Raw genomic sequence first — 13,632 nt, 5'->3', positions numbered from 1 at the left:
TCCATGTACTGTAATGTGTGACTTGTTCCCTGCTCATCATCCTCTGTTTCTCCCTTCCTGTTTACTCATCAGAGATCTGACTGACACAAGCCCTGAGAATGGGTAGGTAGATTAACCCAGGGTTTAAACAGCCAGTCTATGGTAATGAAGGTGGTTCAATGGTGATTAACTTTGCCGGGGGGAATCTGAAGAGTTGCATTGGCTCCCCGAGGTAATGCAGAGGCGTTAGGCTCAGAGGGCTACTTACAGTCTAGTGGCACACAGGCAACCCGGGCTCAAACACCAGGCCAGGTTTCTACCACTCCCTGCCATCTCACCCACCTCAATGTCCACACTCTAATATTCATCCGCCCAGGCAGGGAAGACACCAGGCAGGCCAACGCAGGAAGAGAGAGAGAGAGAGAAACAAGTTAGGCAGTGGGCACAGGCCATTAACGAGGGTTGCGTGCTCCATTTGATCATTTTCTTAACCAGATCTTTACTGAGAGGGGGAAGGTGGAGACTAAAGAGAGAGGGCAGTGGTAGGGCGCTCCAGGCATAAGCGACATAAGCAGGAGATATGCTGTAAAACTGCACATTTTTTCTCTCTGCCCCGTGGCCTATGGAGCAGAAAAATGAACTGCCCGTCCCTACCTTGAGGCTATGCTCAAACCCTACACCCCAACCTGAGTACTCAGTTATGCCACGTCTGGTCTCTTGGCCCTATCTTCCGAAAACATCTGAAACCCTACCTCTTTAAAGAGTATCTTAAATAATCCCACAGCACCCCCCCCCCTCCCCTTAATAATAATACATTGTCTCCCCCCACTAGCACTGACTTTGATAATAGCTACTTTATTGAGGAAAAACATTGTACTATGACTGTGATATGTGGTTTTCCCACCTAGCTATCTTAAGATGAATGCACTAACTGTAAGTTGCTCTGGATAAGAGTGTCAGCTAAATTACTAAAATACACATGTAAATGTGACAAAATTAGCAGAATTGCATGACATTTGTTATAAAATTTCTCAACTTCTCTCTGCTCCATGGCAAAATGTGTAGAATTGCAGGAAATGTGTAAATATCACCATCAAGAGGGGGGCCATTAAAATGTTTTGCCTGGGAGGGGGGTACCCCAACCAAATATGGCTTAAGGCCCCCAAAAGTCTAGGGCCAGCCCTGGCAGGGGGGATGATGTCGTTTTGGCACAGCTCATAATGAGCTTTGGAGAGAGCCAGCTGTGTCTGCAGCGGTGAGTCAGGTGCCTGGTGATTCAGATCAAGACCTCTAGACTGGATAACTAGGGCTGTGTCCTAAATGGCACCCTATTCAAGAGCCCTATGGGCCCTGGTCAAAAGAAGGGCACGACATAGGGGATAGGGTGCCAAATGGGATGCAGCCTAGGGGGGAAAGCAGCCAGTCAGACAACTCCACTGTATTCCATTTGTTTTCCAGAAAACCCTGTTGTGTCATCAGTGTGAGACAGGCATACGGCTGGTTAGCAGGCCCTCCTGGGGGAAGAATGGAAGTGAGTAGAGAGGAGATGTGGTGTTGAGTTGGCCCAACCAGGAAAGAGGAAGTCATAGGAAGTCATCACACAGCCAGTCTAGGGATCTCATTGTCTTAGACACCTGGCAGACATCAAAGAAGCCGTCATATTGTAGCCTACACCGACAGCAGAACAGATTGAATTCAAATGAAAAACAAAGAGAACAAAGAGTTTATTTAAAGTGCATTATCAGAGTCTTCTTCAGTTTAAAGAGTAAATGATCATTTTTCCTTTACAATCAAGGCTGAGAGGAATGACTTTTTAAACAGCGGGGTGGAGCATAATACAAGTTCCAATGTTTCACTGTCTGTCTGCCAACAACTCTGGTCTGTGTGTACTTAACCTGGAGGGTAGTGGTCAGATCTCTGGTCTGTCCGGGGTCAGCAGGACCTGTCTACTACTAACTGCCCTGTAACTGTACCTCCCAGCTCTCCTCTGCTGTTCCTGTGTCTCTGTGCATTTGGCAGGACGTCTGAAGAACAGGTTGAGAGGCTTGGCTGGGTAGACACACAAGTATGCAAGCACAGATTCACGCACAAAGATTCATGCACACATACACACACACGTACACACACAAACACACACACACGTACAGATACACACACATACAGAGACATTAGACAAGTCTGTAGTCTCATCAAACAGTCACCCAGGTTTATAGTATGACTAAACCAGAGTGGGTGAGTTACACTAAACCAATACAGCCTAAGGACTTCCAGTATTGCCTTACTGTACAAACGGTTTGATATATTCCACTATTTACTACTCGCCCTCTCCAAACCTCGAAGTGGAGTGACTTGAATTGGAGTGAGTTGAAGTGGAGTGACTTGAATTGGAGTGAGTTTTTTTATTTAATTTTACCTTTATTTTACTAGGCAAGTCAGTTAAGAACAAATTCTTATTTTCAGTTGAAGTGAAGTGAGTTGAAGTGGAGTGAGTTGAAGTGGAGTGAGTTGAATTGGAGTGACTTGAAGTGGAGTGACTTGAATTGGAGTGACTTGAAGTGGAGTGACTTGAATTGGAGTGAGTTGAATTGGAGTGAGTTGAAGTGAAGTGAGTTGAATTGGAGTGACTTGAATTGGAGTGAGTTGAAGTGAAGTGACTTGAATTGGAGTGAGTTGAAGTGAAGTGACTTGAATTGGAGTGAGTTGAATTGGAGTGACTTGAAGTGGAGTGAGTTGAATTGGAGTGACTTGAAGTGAAGTGAGTTGAATTGGAGTGAGTTGAAGTGGAGTGACTTGAATTGGAGTGAGTTGAAGTGGAGTGACTTGAATTGGAGTGAGTTGAAGTGAAGTGACTTGAAGTGGAGTGACCTTTCCTATAGAAGAGGATAGGATGAGGTGTTGTGACTATTTGGTGGTCTGAAACATTCAGCTTCAGGGGTAAAGTAGAGACAAAGTAGAGTTGCAATTCAACGGCTCAGACACGAGAGGTATGTGGCAGGGTCTACAGTCAATCACGGACTATAAAAAGAAAACCAGCCCCATTGCGGACCAGGATGTCTTGCTCCCAGACAGACTAAACTTCTTTGATCGCTTTGAGGAAAGCACAGTGCCACTGACACAGCCCGCTACCAAAACCTGTGGGCTCTCCTTCACTGCAGCCAACGTGAGTAAAACATTTAAATGTGTCAACCCTTGCAAGGCTGCAGGCCCAGACGGCATCCCCAGCCGTGTCCCCAGAGCATGCGCAGACCAGCTGGCTGGTGTGTTTACGGACATATTCAATCAATCCTTATCACAGTCTGCTGTCCCCATATGCTTCACATGCTTCAAGTTAACTGAGCTAAATGACTAACACCCCATAGCACTCACTTCCGTCATCATGAAGTGCTTTGAGAGACTAGTCATGGACCATATCACCTCCAGCCTACCTGACACCCTAGACCCATTCCAATTTGCTTACCGCCCCAATAGGTCCACAGATGACGCAATCACAACCACACTGCACACTGCCCTAACCCATCTGGACAAGAGGAATACCTATGTGAGAATGCTGTTCATCGACTACAGATCAGCATTTAACACCATAGTACCCTCCAAACTCGTCATCACCCTGGGTCTTGACCTCACCCTGTGCAACTGGGTCCTGGACTTCCTGACGGCCGCCCCCAGGTGGTGAGGATAGGTCACAACATCTCCACCCTGCTGATCCTCAACACTGGGACCCCAAAAGGGTGCGTTCTCAGCCCTCTCCTGTACTCCCTGTTCACCCATGACTGTGTGGCTATGCACGCCTCCAACTCAATCATCAAGTTTGCAGACGACACTACAGTGGTAGGCTTGATTACCAACAACGATGAGACGGCCTACAGGGAGGAGGTGAGGGCCCTCGGAGTGTGGTGTCAGGAAAATAACCTCACACTCAACGTCAACAAAACAAAGGAGTTAATCGTGTAGTTGAGAGGTTAGAAAGTTTTAAGTTCCTCGGCGTACACATCACGGACAAACTGAAAGGGTCCAACCACACAGACACCGTGGTGAAAAAGGTGCAGCGGCGCCTCTTCAACCTCAGGAGGCTGAAGAAATTTGGCTTGTCACCAAAAACACTCCCAAACTTTTACAGATGCAAAATCGAGAGCATCCTGTCGGGCTGTATCACTGCCTGGTAGGCAACTGTTCCGCCCATAACCATAAGGCTCTCCAGAGGGTAATGAGGTCTGCACAACACATCACTGGGGGCAAACTACCTGCCCTCCAGGACACCTACACCACCTGATGTCACATTAAGGCCAAAAAGATCAAGGACAACAACCACCCGAGCCACTGCCTGTTCTTCACCCCGCTATCATCCTGAAGGCGAGGGCAGTACAGGTGCATCAAAGCAGGGACCGAGAGACTGAAAAACAGCTTCTATCTCAAGGCCATCAGACTGTTAAACAGCCAGCACTAACATTGAGTGGCTGCTGCCAACATACTGACTCAACTCCAGCCACTGGAAAAATTGATGTAATAAATGTATCACTAGCCACTTTAAACAATGCCACTTCATATAATGTTTACATACCCTACATTACTCATCTCATATGTATAGACTGCACTCTATACCATCTACTGCATCTTGCCATCTTAATGTAATGTATCACTAGCCACTTTATATAATGTTTACATACCCTACATTACTCTATACCATCTACTGCATCTTGCCATCTTAATGTAATGTATCACTAGCCACTTTATATAAAGTTTACATACCCTACATTACTCTATACCATCCACTGCATCTTGCCATCTTAATGTAATGTATCACTAGCCACTTTATATAATGTTTACATACCCTACATTACTCTATACCATCCACTGCATCTTGCCTATGCCGTTCTATACTATCACTCATTCATATATTTTTGTTATGTACATATTCTTATTCATTCCTTTACACTTGTGTGTATTGTTTGGTAATTGTTGTGAAATTGTTAGGTTAGATTAGGTTAGATTATGTTAGATTACTCGTTGGTTATTACTGCATTGTCGGAACTAGAAGCACAAGCATTTCGCTACACTCGCATTAACATCTGCTAACCATCTGCTAACTAAAATCTGATTTGATTTGACTTGCTCTCGGTGGATGCTTCCAATTTTCAGAATGAGACACCTGTGTCCTCATGCATTCATTTGTTAAAAAGGCCTCCATTTCTAATGGAGGATGGTGAATGAATGGTACGGGCCTAATGATCTTATCTGTGTCCTGCTGTGCAGCTTCCATTCATTGAGTTTACCACAGGATGTTGGTGGCAACTTAAATGGGGAGGACAGGCTCGTGCTAGTGGCTGAAGTGGTATAAGTGGAATAGAATCAAAACCATCAAACACATGGTTTCTATGTGCTTGATGCCATTCCATTTGCTCTGCTCCAGCCACCATTATGAACCGTCCTCCCCTCAACAGCCTCCACTGGAGTTTAGAGTAGATGAAATGTCTAGGGTAAAGTGTTGCATCATTACTGTTGACAGTACAGTACCTGGAAGTGATGGGATATGGAGGAAAGTTCCTGGCACCAGAGCTATCTTATCAGTCAATCTTATTCCTGTTTGGAGGCTAGCACCACCGTAGCCTTAGTTCCTGTTTGGAGACTAGCACCACCGTAGCTTTAGTTTCTGTCTAGAGGTGGTGCACCACTGTAGATTTAGTTCCTGTGTGAGAAAGGAAACTCATACTATACATAGGAATGTGTCAGCTTCTTCTTTCATGTGAAATTCTAAGAATTATGTGCACAGCTGTAGTGTAATTTGGTAAAACCATAACTTGCCCAATGCAAGTAAGTCATGCTTAGACCATCCCTATTCCCTGATATCGAAATGACCATGACTTCCTGGTTAGTTGAGTGGGTACAAGTACTAATCAGGCAACATTGATTTCCAGTTAACTGAGCTGAACAACTGACTTATGTATATAAAACAAATCAGTTCTGAATGTAGAACAATACTACAGTGTTTCTTAAACTATGCTAAGCATCTTGAACAGTTACCACATCAAAGAAATATGTCATCACACCATAAAAGCAGACTTGTCTGGTGAACGTGATGTTTTAGACTAGTCATGCTTAGAGAGCTGATTTTTGAATGGACAGGGAAGAATAGAGCTTTGTGATGGCTTCCTCCTCACATCTTCAAAATGCATTAATTGGCACTAAGAAGATTCCGCACAGGCCGCCCAATCATTGTGGTTACCAAAAATAATTGTGATGTATTGTTTTGGCGTGTAGGAAGCGGAGTAAGGACATTTTCCCATGAAATGTCTATTTTCACAGGTTATTTATGTAGTTGCTTGTCACGACTCCGACCGAAGGACACTCCCCTTCCCGTTCGGGTGGCGCTCGGTGGTCGTCGTCGCTGGACTACTAGCTGCCACTGATTATTTCCTCCCCCTCCTTATGTGTTCATTGAGTGCACCTGTTTTGAGTTAGGTAGTTAGTAGTAAGGCTTTATTAGTCAGCTGGCCCGCATGGTTCCTTGTGCGGGATTAATTATTGTGACCGTCTGTTTGGTGTACTTGTGTGCACGTCTATGGGTTTTGTGTTTCCCATTTTGTGTTTTTTTCCTGGACAGTTTAAGTCCCCCTGTTTGGGGCATTTGTTTGTTCATTACGCCCTGTGTTTTCGTGAGGGTTGGCTTATGTTTGCCGTTTCTCTGTGCATTAAAATAGCACTCCCCTGAACTCTCTGCTTCCTTCTCCTGACTCCTCACCCACTACGCTCAGATCGTTACATTGCTGCAATACATCTCTGGCTCTTCAGGGGAAATACATCTTTTATACATCCAATGTACGAGGGAACAACACATCAAAGTGAAAGCTGAATTATGTTTTTTTAAATGATAAAAAAGGCAGTGAAAATGTTTGACATGTTGTTAACATTGTGTTCCAAGCTCCCTCGTCTGTTTGGAACAGATCTTTGTGCCCTCTGGTTATTCCATGAATATTTACACTGAAAGTAATTGTAGGGTAGAGGGAGATGTTCCAATTGTTAGAGGCTAATGTAGAACTCACCAATAGGTCTGATTGCTTTAGTAGACTAATGTAGAACTCACCAATAGGTCTGATTGCTTTAGTAGACTAATGTAGAACTCACCAATAGGTCTGATTGCTTTAGTAGACTAATGTAGAACTCACCAATAGGTCTGATTGCTTTAATAGACTAATGTAGAACTCACCAATAGGTCTGATTGCTTTAGTAGACTAATGTAGAACTCACCAATAGGTCTGATTGCTTTAGTAGACTAATGTAGAACTCACCAATAGGTCTGATTGCTTTAGTAGACTAATGTAGAACTCACCAATAGGTCTGATTGCTTTAGTAGACTAATGTAGAACTCACCAATAGGTCTGATTGCTTTAGTAGACTAATGTAGAACTCACCAATAGGTCTGATTGCTTAGTAGACTAATGTAGAACTCACCAATTGGTCTGATTGCTTTAGTAGACTAATGTAGAACTCACTAATAGGTCTGATTGCTTTAGTAGACTCATGTAGAACTCACCAATAGGTCTGATTGCTTTAGTAGACTAATGTAGAACTCACCAATAGGTCTGATTGCTTTAGTAGACTAATGTAGAACTCACCAATAGGTCTGATTGCTTTAGTAGACTAATGTAGAACTCACCAATAGGCCTGATTACTTTAGTAGACTAATGTAGAACTCACCAATAGGTCTGATTGCTTTAGTAGACTAATGTAGAACTCACCAATAGGTCTGATTGCTTTAGTAGACTAATGTAGAACTCACCAATAGGTCTGATTGCTTTAGTAGACTAATGTAGAACTCACCAATAGGCCTGATTACTTTAGTAGACTAATGTAGAACTCACCAATAGGTCTGATTGCTTTAGTAGACTAATGTAGAACTCACCAATAGGTCTGATTGCTTTAGTAGACTAATGTAGAACTCACCAATAGGTCTGATTACTTTAGTAGACTAATGTAGAACTCCCCAATAGGTCTGATTGCTTTAGTAGATTAATGTAGAACTCACCAATAGGTCTGATTGCTTTAGTAGACTAATGTAGAACTCACCAATAGGTCTGATTGCTTTAGTAGACTAATGTAAAACTCACCAATAGGTCTGATTGCTTTAGTAGAGTAATGTAGAACTCCCCAATAGGTCTGATTGCTTTAGTAGATTAATGTAGAACTCACCAATAGGTCTGATTGCTTTAGTAGACTAATGTAGAACTCACCAATAGGTCTGATTGCTTTAGTAGACTAATGTAGAACTCACCAATAGGTCTGATTGCTTTAGTAGACTAATGTAGAACTCACCAATAGGTCTGATTGCTTTAGTAGACTAATGTAGAACTCACCAATTGGTCTGATTGCTTTAGTAGATTAATGTAGAACTCACCAATAGGTCTGATTGCTTTAGTAGACTAATGTAGAACTCACCAATAGGTCTGATTGCTTTAGTAGACTAATGTAGAACTCACCAATTGGTCTGATTGCTTTAGTAGACTAATGTAGAAACTCACCAATAGGTCTGATTGCTTTAGTAGACTAATGTAGAACTCACCAATAGGTCTGATTGCTTTAGTAGACTAATGTAGAACTCACCAATAGGTCTGATTGCTTTAGTAGACTCCCATATCAAAGTGGACAGATGTTCCTTTGCAAAGTAAAAAAAATGGAGGCGCACAGATGAACACACAATGGAAGGTAATACCTAGTAGCACTGTTGTGCATGCGTTGCTAAGCATTGGGCAAGATTCTTAGGTTAAACCTCCGATCTCAGGAAGGATATTTCAAAAGATGCAGAATCTTCAGACCACAAAGTAACACTCACACCCACCTGTTTCCACCATCAGCATGTTGTGTGACATTTACCGTGCCTGCTAACTCTGATCAGACACTTCTGGCCATAAGCAATTGATAGGAAGATAGATATGATCCACCACAAGTGTGTTAGTCTTTAATCATCACGGGGAAAGATGACAGAAAACAAATGAATGTGGGCTGTATCCACCTTGCTGGACAAGATCTAGTGTTTTTATGACAATGAAAACCTTGCTGTGTTTGAGGTCTAATATCTGTGCCGTCTGGGACGAAGCAAGCACACACATTTTCTTCAGGAAACGCAGCTCTTCTAGTTTGACATTGTTGATTGTGCCAGTAGTTGCTAAGCGTGAAATCAAATTATCTGAATGGGCGTTCTTCCTCCAGTAAATGGTACACAGCCAGGGTGCTTGAGGCCAGCCCATTCTCTCCTAAACATTCATTATGGTCCTTACTGCTGTCAGCACGTGGTCCCAGTCTGGCCTGGAAGACTGAGACGAATCCACAGTTTCAAAGAAAAGACACCTGACACTGCTGTCCCCGGCTGTTGGATCAAATACCCCAGGGGTTTCCCCCCAACAGCCATTGGACTGGGCTCCCCAGGGGTTTCCCCCCAGCAGCCATTGGACTGGGCTGGGTTAGGGAGAAGTGGAGAACAACGTGTGTGGAACTAGAAGAAACTAGGGGTGGAATTAGATGGGGGAGAAAAGCTTCTGGGGAAAAAGGTTACTGGGAATTCATCACTGTAAAATCACGAGGAATTCAGTTCAAGAAACCCTTTCAATTCAATAAATCTTTATTGTTCCACGAGATACATTTGGTTAGAGCAAAATAATATGCCTCCTGAGCACATATACACAAACATGTACAAACAAAATGAATCCAGTTAATCAGTAACACATCCACGATACAATAATATTTCAAATGATACCCCCACCATGTTCCAGCCCAATTCCATCGCTGGTGTTCCTATACACCTGGGTTTGGGGTAAACAGGTCCACATTGGGCTAAATGGTCCTGATGTGTAATCAGTTATGTATTGGAGCGCATCACATGCACCACTTAACACTCATTCCATTCTGTCTCATGTCCTTTTCTATTTGTGCCATTGTGTGCTAATGTCATCACAGCTGTAAACAATAAGCCATGGTCAGAGAGGTCTGGATTAATGGTCTCACATCAATCCCTAATTATGTTTTCTTCAATGTTCTCATGCCACTTGTTTTGCACTTTAATGTGCATGACTTTTATCTCCTATTTTAGCCCATCACGTGTGTGATATAATTGTATAAATGTGTCAGGGTTTTCGTCCTTACACATTTAGGACCAAAACGCAGCGTGGTAAGTGTTCATGTTTTTTAATGAATAACGAACACTGAACAAAATAAACGTGAAGTAAATCAAACCGAAACAGTCCCCGTGTGGCACAGACACTGACACGGAAAATAAACACCCACAACTCAAAGTGAAACCAGGCTCCCTAAGTATGATTCTCAATCAGGGACAACGATTGACAGCTGCCTCTGATTGAGAACCATACTAGGCCGAACACAGAAATCCCAATTATAGAAAAACGAACATAGACAACCCACACAACTCACCCCTGACCATACTAAAACAAAGCTATAATAACAGAACTAAGGTGCGAACGTGACTAAATGTTTCCTCAATGCTTCCTATTTTTTCCCTGTATTCCCCTGTTTTGACCCGGTTTCCCCCCTGTATTCCCTGTTTTGTCCCGTTTCCCCCCTGATTCCCCCGTTTCCCCCCTGTATTCCCTGTTTGTCCGTTTTCCCCCTGTTTCCCCGTTTTCCCCCTGTATTCCCCTGTTTTGACCCGTTTCCCCCTGTATTCCCCTGTTTTGACCCGTTTCCCCCCTGTTATTCCCTTGTTTTGTCCCGTTTCCCCCCTGTTTTGTCCCGTTTCTCCCGTTTCCCCATGTATTCCCCGTTTCCCCCGTTTCCCCCTGTATTCCCCCCGTTTCCCCCGTTTCCCCCATGTATTCCCCCGTTTTTCCCCTGTATTCCCCTGTTTTCCCCGTTTCCCACTGTATTCCCTGTTTCCCACTGTTTCCCCGTTTTCCCCCGTTTTCCCCCGTTTCCCCCTGTATTCCCCATTTTCCCCCTGTATTCCCCCTGTTCCCCCCATTTCCCCCTGTATTCCCCTGTTTCCCCCCGTTTCCCCACTGTATTCCCCTGTTTCCCCCCGTTTCCTCCTGTATTCCCCTGTTTTTGTCCCGTTTCCCCCCTGTTTTGTCCCGTTTCTCCCCGTTTCCCACATGTATTCCCCCGTTTCCCCCGTTTTCCCCCCATGTATTCCCCAAGTTTTGCCCCCCATTGTATTCCCACCGTCTTCCCCCCGTTTCCCCCCTGTTTCCACCCTTTGTATTCCCCTGTTTTTTGTCCGCTTTCCACCCTTGTTTTGTCCCGTTTTCTCCCCTGTTTCCCCCATGTTATTCCCCGTCTTTTCCACCACATGTATTCCCCCGTTTCCCCCACTGTTCTTCCCCTGTTTCCACCCGTTTCCCCACTTTGTATTCCCCTGTTTTCCCCCCGTTTATTTATTCCCCTTTTCCCACCGTTTCCCCTGTATTCCCCCCGCCATTTTCCCCCTGTATTCCCCCTGTTTCCCCCCATTTCCCCCCTGTATTCCCCTGTTCACCCCCCGTTTTCCCCACTGTATTACCCCTGTTTCCCCCCGTTTCCCCACTGTATTCCCCTGTTTCCCCCCCGTTCCCCCCTGTATTCCCTGCACAGGTAGTAAATAAATACTGTGATTTGCCTGCCATGAGCTGGAGGATGTCGGGAGATGTCGGGGAGGTTGCACCTTTGAGGTGATGTTTTTACTACCTGTGGTAGGTCAGAAACCACGTCAACGTCACTGTGTGTGACTGTGACTGAAAGCTCTACACTAATGGCCCCATTTTCAATGTAAGACATTACCCCTAGTTTGTTTATTGTGATTCTGGTCTTCACAAGTCCTTGATGTCAACCTCTCGCTATGGAAAACAACTCCCCCCAAATAAATAATGTCCAGGTGAGAAACACTCACGGCCTGTATGTGTCTGGTCCCTCAAGCCAGACACATGGTACAGACATCTAAAAATATCCTCTATCCAAATCTTTGTGGACTGTTTATAACAAAGTTATTTCATGTCTTCTGTTTGTGACATATTCCTAGTATCTCTGTGCCAATGGGATGCAGGGCAACGTCCCAGGTGGCACTGATAGATGTGTACACATTCCCAGTAGGATCAATGTTTGTTTGCACCCTGCTATTCTCCATTGACATTGGCATAGAGCCAATGCCATAACTTACAACATGGACTCCAGAGAAGGGATGGGTTTGTTTAGTTGACAACGATGGGAAAATACTTTTATTGTCAAACTCTTCACAGACGTGGTAGTTTGGTCACTCTCTCTCTCTCACACACACACACACACACACACACACACACACACACACACACACACACAACACACATCACACACACACACACACACACCACACACACACACACACACACACACAACTTCCTTTACCACTTGGTCACTTCCTGTTTGGTTTTATTCCTGACATGATCCTAAAGTGAGACAATGACAGGAAAAAAGGAAGGCGTGTGTTTCAATTTAGCCATGTGACATTGAGTTAGGCACTATTAGGAGGTCTCTAAAGCTACTGTTGACTTGTATATTTAGTCCCCGGGGGGTGAAACCTGTTTTCTGAGGAAGACCTGGCGAGAAGAGAAGTGAGACTAAAATGAGAAAACAGGTCATGTGCCTGACCAGTGTTGGAATGTCGACAGTCATATATTTGAAGGGAGGTTGTGAGAATGGAGAATGGAAAATCCTGCATGATATTATTACTGTCACATTCGTGGCTCTGTCGTGGTTCTGAGGAAACAGTTAAAGGTGGAAGGGAATGTCACTAACGTCATGAGGCCGACCTGACAATGTGTCAATGTGCCACCATACACCACACGTGACCAAAACTCCTTCGATGTGAATAGTAACAGATACTGTCTGTCTTTTCAGTGCACTGCACATGATACAGGAGTAGTCATTGGAGGCCATGAAATTCATGTGATTTCCATAACCCTTAAGTTAAATGTTAGTAGGAAACAGTATATTCTGAATACTCATTTGATTGACATAATGAATGATAATTGACATTGTGAATTTCCTGAAAATGATGGACAAAGCCACTCTGTGCAGATTTACTGGCACGTTAATAACACTATCTGTGCCACCCACCACATGAAATGTTCATTAAATGGCCATAGGGAAATTCTGTCAAATGTCAAATGAGCTGGTCCATCTTAAGACCCACTCTAAATTAGGGCTTGAGGAAAACATTTGCCTGTGTGTTAGAAGTGCCCCAGCAGTTCAGTCCCAGGGTGGGGTGGTACTCACATATTGATAGTTAGTTTAAATCCCCATTAGTACGTCCATGGCAAAACCCTTCCCCCAGAGTCCCACATCATGAACAGATACACAAGCAGAGGTGGGGTGGTGGATGGGCCATATGTAATATGATTTAGTCTAATAATAAATAAACAAATACACAATACAATACTAAACCGTTCAAGACAGAAACAGCACATATGATATACAGTGTGTTCCATAGTATAATCTGCATTATACTGGATATTACACATCATAGGTTTATACTAGATCCCCCAAATTACTGGAGGGGTTGCTATGTGGGGTGGGACAATCGGGGGTTACATTTTCATAAACTTTCACAAGCCAATCAAAAGCCCTTTTAAATGCTTAAAACATAAATGATTATACACCCTCTGGATTTTACAGATAGGCACTGTGTTAACAACGTGATCA

This window comes from Oncorhynchus kisutch, unplaced genomic scaffold (assembly GCF_002021735.2).
Source record: "Oncorhynchus kisutch isolate 150728-3 unplaced genomic scaffold, Okis_V2 Okis06b-Okis10b_hom, whole genome shotgun sequence".
Lineage (NCBI taxonomy): Eukaryota > Metazoa > Chordata > Actinopteri > Salmoniformes > Salmonidae > Oncorhynchus > Oncorhynchus kisutch.
The sequence above is the reverse complement of the archived record's forward strand: the minus strand, read 5'-3'. Positions refer to the sequence as shown.